Source organism: Amphiura filiformis, chromosome 10 (assembly GCF_039555335.1).
Source record: "Amphiura filiformis chromosome 10, Afil_fr2py, whole genome shotgun sequence".
Lineage (NCBI taxonomy): Eukaryota > Metazoa > Echinodermata > Ophiuroidea > Amphilepidida > Amphiuridae > Amphiura > Amphiura filiformis.
This window is the reverse complement of record NC_092637.1, coordinates 18,262,735-18,270,527: the sequence shown is the minus strand read 5'-3', so window position 1 is coordinate 18,270,527 and position 7,793 is coordinate 18,262,735. Positions and strand designations below refer to the sequence as shown.

Below are 7,793 nucleotides of genomic sequence, written 5' to 3'. Positions count from 1 at the left end.
ATACATGTGAAAGGCGCTATATAAATGTCAACATTTATTAACATTTATTTTATGTGAGTAACGATTGATCTTATTGGCTGTATTGAACTTAAACCACCCGCTGCCTAATGCCCGTATCATAATAAGCAATCGTCAGGAAAGTAGCCTTTTTTGTAAAGGAGCTTCCGTCGCTTGTCGGAAAAGCGATTCCCTTTTAGTATCTGACCGAGAAGTCGTTAACGTGCCCATGCATCAAATCGTAAGACACTTGCACTTTGTATCTACAAAAGTTTGATCACTAACTATATATAATGATATGGTCATAAGACTTTAATTATTTAATATACAGGAGAGTAATTGATTTTCTTTTTTTCGTTACAGTGTCGCAGAATTTCACCAAATACACGCCGGATTAATACTGGATACTAAGGTAAAGTAATTACAGGTTATTTTATAATCGTAGAATGTTGAATGTTTGTTTTACTGACTATTGAAAAGTGGTGGAATTTTAAGAAATTGCAGGGTGTTCCAAAAACAAGTTTACCCAAGTTCAAAGGTAGATTTCTCAAAGTTGAAAGTCTGTTTCACATTGGTGTTAAATATGCAGAAAGACCATCTTTCTAAGCGTAGTTGGTGAAAAAATGAATTACAAATGTGGCGCCAGTTTTAAGTAAAAATGTCAAAATGAAGTTTGTCCACATGGGATGTGTCTCATCAGTGGTGCAATTTCATCGAACTTTGCGTAAATCAAAAAAAGATTCATCTTGCAAGAATCAAGAGAATCAACTTAGTAATATAGGGATGAACTTTGATTTTGACTCGTTGCGAATCGATTTGTTGTCTCGCCTACTGTACAACCCTGTGTCATTATGGAAATTACCAAGAGTAGGCCAATTGCGTAGGCCTTCAAGCATGTATAAATCATTTCTTTTTGATGTTATATAAAATTGATGAAGGAAATTTGTGAGTGATGGTAGTTTTACTTTATTATTGTAAATTTATTGTAAGGGCAGAATTAACTAATAACTGCTGTTGTGGCGATATATTATTTTATAGCCCGTGCCTTCTATTTTAATTTATTTATTTATTCAAAACTATGGTGTCATTCACCTCGAGTGAGATCACTCTCTCGTATCATTTCGATTAGACTATCGTTAAACGTCACAATGGTCTTTTGTGAACGAATGTCTTGTGTACGACGCAAACTGAGAATGAATGGTAGTCTGTGGCATTCACTCAGATGGTTAACATCTCTCCATAAACTCTCCGTGTGCGTCAAGATTTGAACACAACTTCTTAGTTTAGAGCGAGTACAATTCTCGCTAATTATTACTGGATAATGGAGTTTGTTCTACTCCTAGTTCTCTTGTTAGTTTTAATATAAAGTTTCATACCGAATGAAGAAGATGTAGTAAGTAATAAATATAACTTAATTAACAGTAAATTGTGGTTGTGATTGTCTTCATGTTTGGGTGATAATACTCGTGCTTGGCTGATTCTAAAAGCCTAAATAAGTCCCTGGTTGAACCTCTGGTTCTATGAAGAACTTTATTTTAGCGCCCCTACTCAGGCCAAATCTATGATGAAGAGACGATGAACCGAATACCAATCTGAGGGACTAGTCGAGACGAGTGAACCAAGACGCATCTACCAAGCCGTGTGATTATTCCTGGTACCTACCTCGCCGGTTAAAATATTTAGCGAGTCCTATTCCCAAAGTTCTTTATTAGAAATGGTGGAGAAAGCCAAGGCGTTTTGATATTTTTATATCAATGTTATTTTAAAGATCACACTTACAAGAGACAATTTTTACCCAATATATTAATACATCTTGTTCATCGCCGGCCGAAGACGTCAGCGGAGTTTCTGAGTGATGCTACGGGCTACCCTTACCATTTTTGTTTCAAATTTTATTTTGGTAAGTTAATATGATGGTGGTAAGTTTTGTTTTGGTGGCATCAACATGTATTGTGTGTTTTATCTATAGTCTAGGCACGTAGTAGGTAGGCCTATTTCATTTCAAAATTTGGCGAGTTGAGTAATTTTGCGCTAAACATGGGCGTTGGCTGCCAATCGATACCAGCTGTGTATGTGACGGGTTTGCTTTAATGTGTAATCAATGGAGTGTACAATTGTATTCATTGAATTGAAGCTTGCTTTCTTTAGTCAGTTATAAGCTTGGCTTTGTATTGTGTTTGATTTGTTCATTCAGCCGTCATAAACTGTGGCGTGGCATGTATTTAAAGTTCGCGCGCAAGTTACTCATTCAATTGAATATGCTTTCTTTGTCAGTCAACCGGGTTCATTGATGGTCATCATGTTTGTAGTATACTATGATTGCTAATATGAATTATTTGGTCAGTGAATTAATGGTATGTAAATAGATAGTGGAAAACTTGTATGTATGTAGGTTATTTGCAAAACTTTGTTGATGTAAATTAATAAGTTGACTTTGAAAAATAATCTAAATAATTTTGCTTTAATTAAATCGAGTCAATTTATCAACTTATTTTGATGACAAATATTGTGATGGATTTAATTTTTGTAAGCATCCATGGCTTCTGGTGATGATGAAATTAAATTAGAAGAAAAGTTGAATGATAGCTCTGAAGAAATTTCTAATACATCTGATAGTAGTTCTGATGATGAAATATTAGATTTTGATTTAAACATGGCTACTAAATACGACATGTACGATTTAAAAATCAAATATTCAGGAGATCCTGAAGATGATTTAGATTCTTTTATTACCAAATTTACAAATTATGCTGCACTTCGAGATTATACTGCACCAAAAGCAGCATTGGCTCTGACAATTAAAATTGAAGGCAATGCTAGCGTCTTTCTTGAGTCAATACCCGAAAGCGATAAGGACACGGTTGATAAGATTAAGGCTCTTCTTAAGGAGAATTTTGAGGGTGATTCGTGGCGTTGGGGAATTGAATCAAAATTGCTGTCGCGTAAACAACTCACCAATGAAACTTTGGACGTATACGCGTCAGATGTTATGCGCTGGTGCAGACAAGTTGGTAAAACAGATTCCGAGCAAATGTCAATTTTTGTCAGAGGTCTATTGCCTTCTTTGCGTGGATTTGTGTTTTCCAAAGAACCTAAGACATTCCGTAATGCCTTAGACGCGGCACGATTAGGTATCGCAGTGCAGCAAACCGCTGAAAGTGACACATCTAGTACTAAAACTGTAGAAAACTCTAGTAATTCAGTGGGTGAAGTAAATGTAACATTGGATTCTGTAGCAAACATGGTTTCTAATATAAGTACTAGACTGGGGAAGTTAGAAAGTGACAAAGATAGTAAAAAGGTTTTCTTGGCAAACTCATATCAAGATCATGTGCCCATCAATAGGTCTACCAAACGAAACATAACATGTTATAGATGTTGACGTATAGGCCATGGGTGGAGAAAATGTTATGCAAAACAGGGAATTGACGGTAAACCTTTAAACTAATGTACCCATCTGCGAGGGATCGTAAGAGAAACAAGCATGTTCAAAAACATGCAGGTGGGAGTGAGTATAGTCGTAAGAATGAACATGTATTTGCCAATTGTGACAAAAAGGGAGGACATAGCCCTTTACCACCTTATGGACAGAGTGATATGAACAATTCCGATTTATTTGTTGAAATTAATTTGTCTGATTCAAATACCATTTCGGCTTCCATAAATTGCAATCCAGTTGAATGTTTGGTTGACACAGGTGCTTCAATTAATTTGATAAACCATGATTGGTTGTATTCAAACCTGCATTCTGTTCATCATATGATACAAAAACCTCGTATTAAATCTGCTCGAGTAGCAAATGGTAGTGATTTAGAGGTAACAGGATTTATTGTTTTGGTCATATCTGTCAATGGTGTACTTTTTCCGGTGCCTTTGAATATTGCACGCAATCTTAGTTCTTGCATCATTTTAGGCAAGAAGTTTTTGAAGAAACATTGTGCCATTATTGATTGTGGTGATAGTAAGTTGAAGCTCAAAAAGCGTAGTCAGATTAGAGTGCTAGAGAAACAAGAAATTCCTCCTCACACTCAGTCTGTAGTTTGTGCAAAGATAAACAATAGGCTACCAGTACAAACCATTGGTCTCTGTCAAGGTGGTAGGCGTGTTACTGCCCTGGGAATTTTAGTTGCCAATACGGTGTCAAGTGTAATTGATCAATGTGCTCATTTAGTTGTAATGAATACAACGGATGAACCAATCATTTTGTATCCTAGGACTAAATTAGGCACTTTTACACTGATTGAATCTGAGAAAATAGTTCCATTTCCTAACTTGAAGGAAGAATTTGTCAATGAAATTCACTCATCACCAATTGATAGTAAGGATGAGGATCCTAGGCTTCAAGAAGTACTTTCTAAAGTATCTGTAAACACTGAACATTTGTCATCTTCAGAAATGTCAGAAATTACTAATTTGTTCAATGAATACATTGATATATTTAAAGTGGAAGGAGGTCCGCATGGAGATTATTCTGGTGTAAAACATGAAATAAAAACAAATGGACATCCACCAATTAGATCTCGACCATATAGATATACTCCTCATATTCAAGCGGAAATCAAGAAACAAGTCAATGAAATGTTAGATCAAGGAATTATTAAAGAGTCAACTAGTCCATGGTGTTTTCCTGTATGTATGGTACCCAAGGCTGGTTCTCCAGGTTCTTATAGATTTGCGATAAATTTCAAGAAATTGAATGATATTTGTCCACGTGACAATTTTCCTTTGCCAAACATTAACGACGCACTAGATAGCTTAGGCGCTGCCAAACCCAAATACTTCTCAACTTTAGACCTTGCTTCAGGTTATTGGCAAATAGGCTTAGAAGAGAGTTCAAAACCTCTCACCGCTTTTGTGACACAAGATGGTCTATTTGAATTCCAAAGAATGCCATTTGGCCTTCATAACGCTCCTGCGACATTTCAACGCGCTATGCAAGAAGTTTTGAGAGGTCTTAACTGGCAGTTTGTTCTATGTTATCTGGATGACGTCATCATTTTCAGTAATTCATTTTCTGAGCATTTGTGTCATCTAAAACAAGTGTTTGACCGTTTTCGTCAAGCTGGTCTAAAACTACAGCCAAAGAAATGTTCATTTGGTCAGAAAGAAGTGAAATACTTGGGTCATATAGTGAGTGAAAATGGTGTTGCGACAGATCCTGACAAAGTCAAAATTGTAAAGGAGTATCCCCCACCTACCAAGGTCTCTGAGGTCAGGTCATTTTTGGGTTTTGTAGGGTACTACAGAAAATACATCAAAGATTTTTGTAAGATTGCAGAACCCCTCACCAATTTAACACGAAAAGAAGTGCACTTCGTTTGGGATGAAAAGTGCAAAACTGCTTTTGAAACACTCAAACAAAAGTTGCAAGAACCACCAATTTTGGCATATCCTAGATTTGATGGCACGGAATTCATTTTGCAAACCGATGCCAGTGGGGTAGGGTTAGGATTCATTTTGGCTCAGAATCAAGATGGAAAAGAACGAGTCATATCTTATGGTGGTAGAGCTTTGCACAAAGGTGAGAAGAATTACACGACCACAGAATTAGAGGCCTTGGCAGTTGTTAAAGGAGAAAAAAAATATGCCCCATATCTACAACATGGTGTAAAATTTACAGTAGTCACAGATCATTGTGCACTGAAATGGCTTTTCAGCAAGAAACAAACAATTGGTCATTTAGCTAGGTGGGCAATTAAACTTCAAGCATATACATTTGATGTAGTACATGTCAGGGGACGCAATAATGGTAACGCTGATGCACTTAGTAGATTAAACTATGACTCTCTAAACACTTGTGTCGATTGTAACCATTGTAAGACTGATTCACAAAATTCTGAAGAATTAAACAATGTATGGATAGGTTCAGACTTAGACAAGATTTCAGAGGACGTCTTGTCTGAGCTGCCTGATGACAATGTAGATAGTGATGTTAGAAGTGACACAAAACCTGAAGTGAATGTTGTCAAAAATATACGTTATCAATATGGTAAACGTGTTGGGAATGACAAAAGGTGGAAAACAAAGATGTACCGACTCTTCCAGCTGAAATCAATTTACAAGGGTTTAAAGATGCACTGCTGACCGATCCTTTTGCTAGTTCTATGTTGAATTTTCTAGAGCACGACAAATTGCCAGATGATGCTCTTAAAGCTAGAAATCTGTTGTTGCAGGCTGATCAATATTATGTCCATGAAGGATTATTATATCACATTTGGCATACTCCAGCAAAGAGGCACATGCCAGAAAGGAATACTTATCAGTTGTATATTCCAATCACTTTTGTTGATACAGTTCTGAACAACTGCCATGATCACGTGTTAGCTGCACATTTTGGATTTCAAAGAACTTACAGCAAAATTCGTCAGCGGTACTTCTGGAAAGGGATGTATCGTGATGTAGATAACTGGGTTAGATCTTGCATATCTTGTTCTCAACGCAAAACGCATAGGCACAAAGTTATCGCCCCAATGCAAATCATGAAAGTACCAGGTGCTTTCCAACGCGTTAGTGTTGATATTTTAGGACCTTTACCAATTACAACCTCTGGCAACCGTTATGTTCTTTGCTTTACGGATCACTGCACCAGGTGGCCCATTTGGTACCTTTGAAAGTAACAAATGCTTCCACAATAGCAAGAGCATTTTTCGATAATGTCATATGTGTCCACGGTTGTCCAGAAACGTTATTAAGCGATAGAGGAACAAATTTTCTGAGCAAGATCGTTTTGGAAGTGTGTCGAATCATGCGAACACAGAAATTGAATACCTCAAGTTATCACCCACAATGCAACGCGATACAAGAGCGGTACAATGCTGTAATTTTAGACACAATTTCACACTATGTAAATGAATTCCATACTGATTGGGATCAATATATCACAGCCATACAGTTTGCGTACCGTACAACTCCTGCTGAAAACTCCGTTGGATTCAGTCCGTTCTTTCTTTTGTATGGTAGAGAAGCGAGACTTCCTTTAGATGTAACGCTCACGTCAGACTGCAATTATGCAGAACAGAATCTCAGAGAGCACATTCATCATCTAATCTCTCAATTAGAAATTGCGAGGAAGATCTCACAACGTCACGCAGAGCAAAATCAAAACAAGATGAAAGAACGTTTCGATGAGAGTGCAACGGAAGTTCCTTATCAAGTTGGAGACTCAGTATGGGTATATATTCCTGCATTGCAGCAAGGACTTTCACGCAAACTTCAGAAATTCTGGTCGGGTCCATACCTGCTTGTTGAACAAACAGGTCCAGTCAATTTCCGTGTACGTAATCTAGAAAACAACAAATTGATTACTACACCAATTCACGTCAATCAATCGTATGAAATTTGCATATGATAGGTATGTCCGACCAAGCAATGATACTGAACCAACAGATTTAGAACAAAGAGATCCAATTCCAGGACTTGTTCTAGACGATTGTCCTGAGGACTCTTTTCTTCCTCTTTTGGCCACACAAGAATCTGAGAAAACAAAGGTTCCAATCATTCCAGGTCTGCCACCAGTTCAGGATAAAACTCCTGAATATGTGATTGAGCATATTATCAGAGGACGCTATAGAAATGGGCGTCTAGAATATCTCATAAAGTGGCGGGATTTTCCAAAATCAAGAAACACTTGGGAACCAGAGACAAACTTGAACGCAGCTGCTCTTGAGTCTCTGAAGACCAACCCTGTCAAAATTACTGGTAAACTGTAAAGGCCAGACTATGGAATCAGTATCATTGTTAGATCAGTTGTAAGCAACTCGATCAAAAGGCTGTATGAAAAATATAATGTCTTTAAA

At 37.2% G+C, this 7,793-nt stretch overlaps 1 protein-coding gene across 1 annotated transcript in view; it reads left to right on the top strand.

Moving 5' to 3' along the window:
• Positions 1-358: 358 nt before the first annotated feature.
• LOC140162147 (protein kinase C beta type-like) overlaps positions 359-7,793 on the top strand; it is a 163,424-nt gene continuing 155,989 nt past the window's right edge. The window contains exon 1 of the mRNA XM_072185421.1: positions 359-409. The gene's annotated coding sequence lies outside the window, so the exon portion shown is untranslated. The remainder of the gene's footprint in view (positions 410-7,793) is intronic.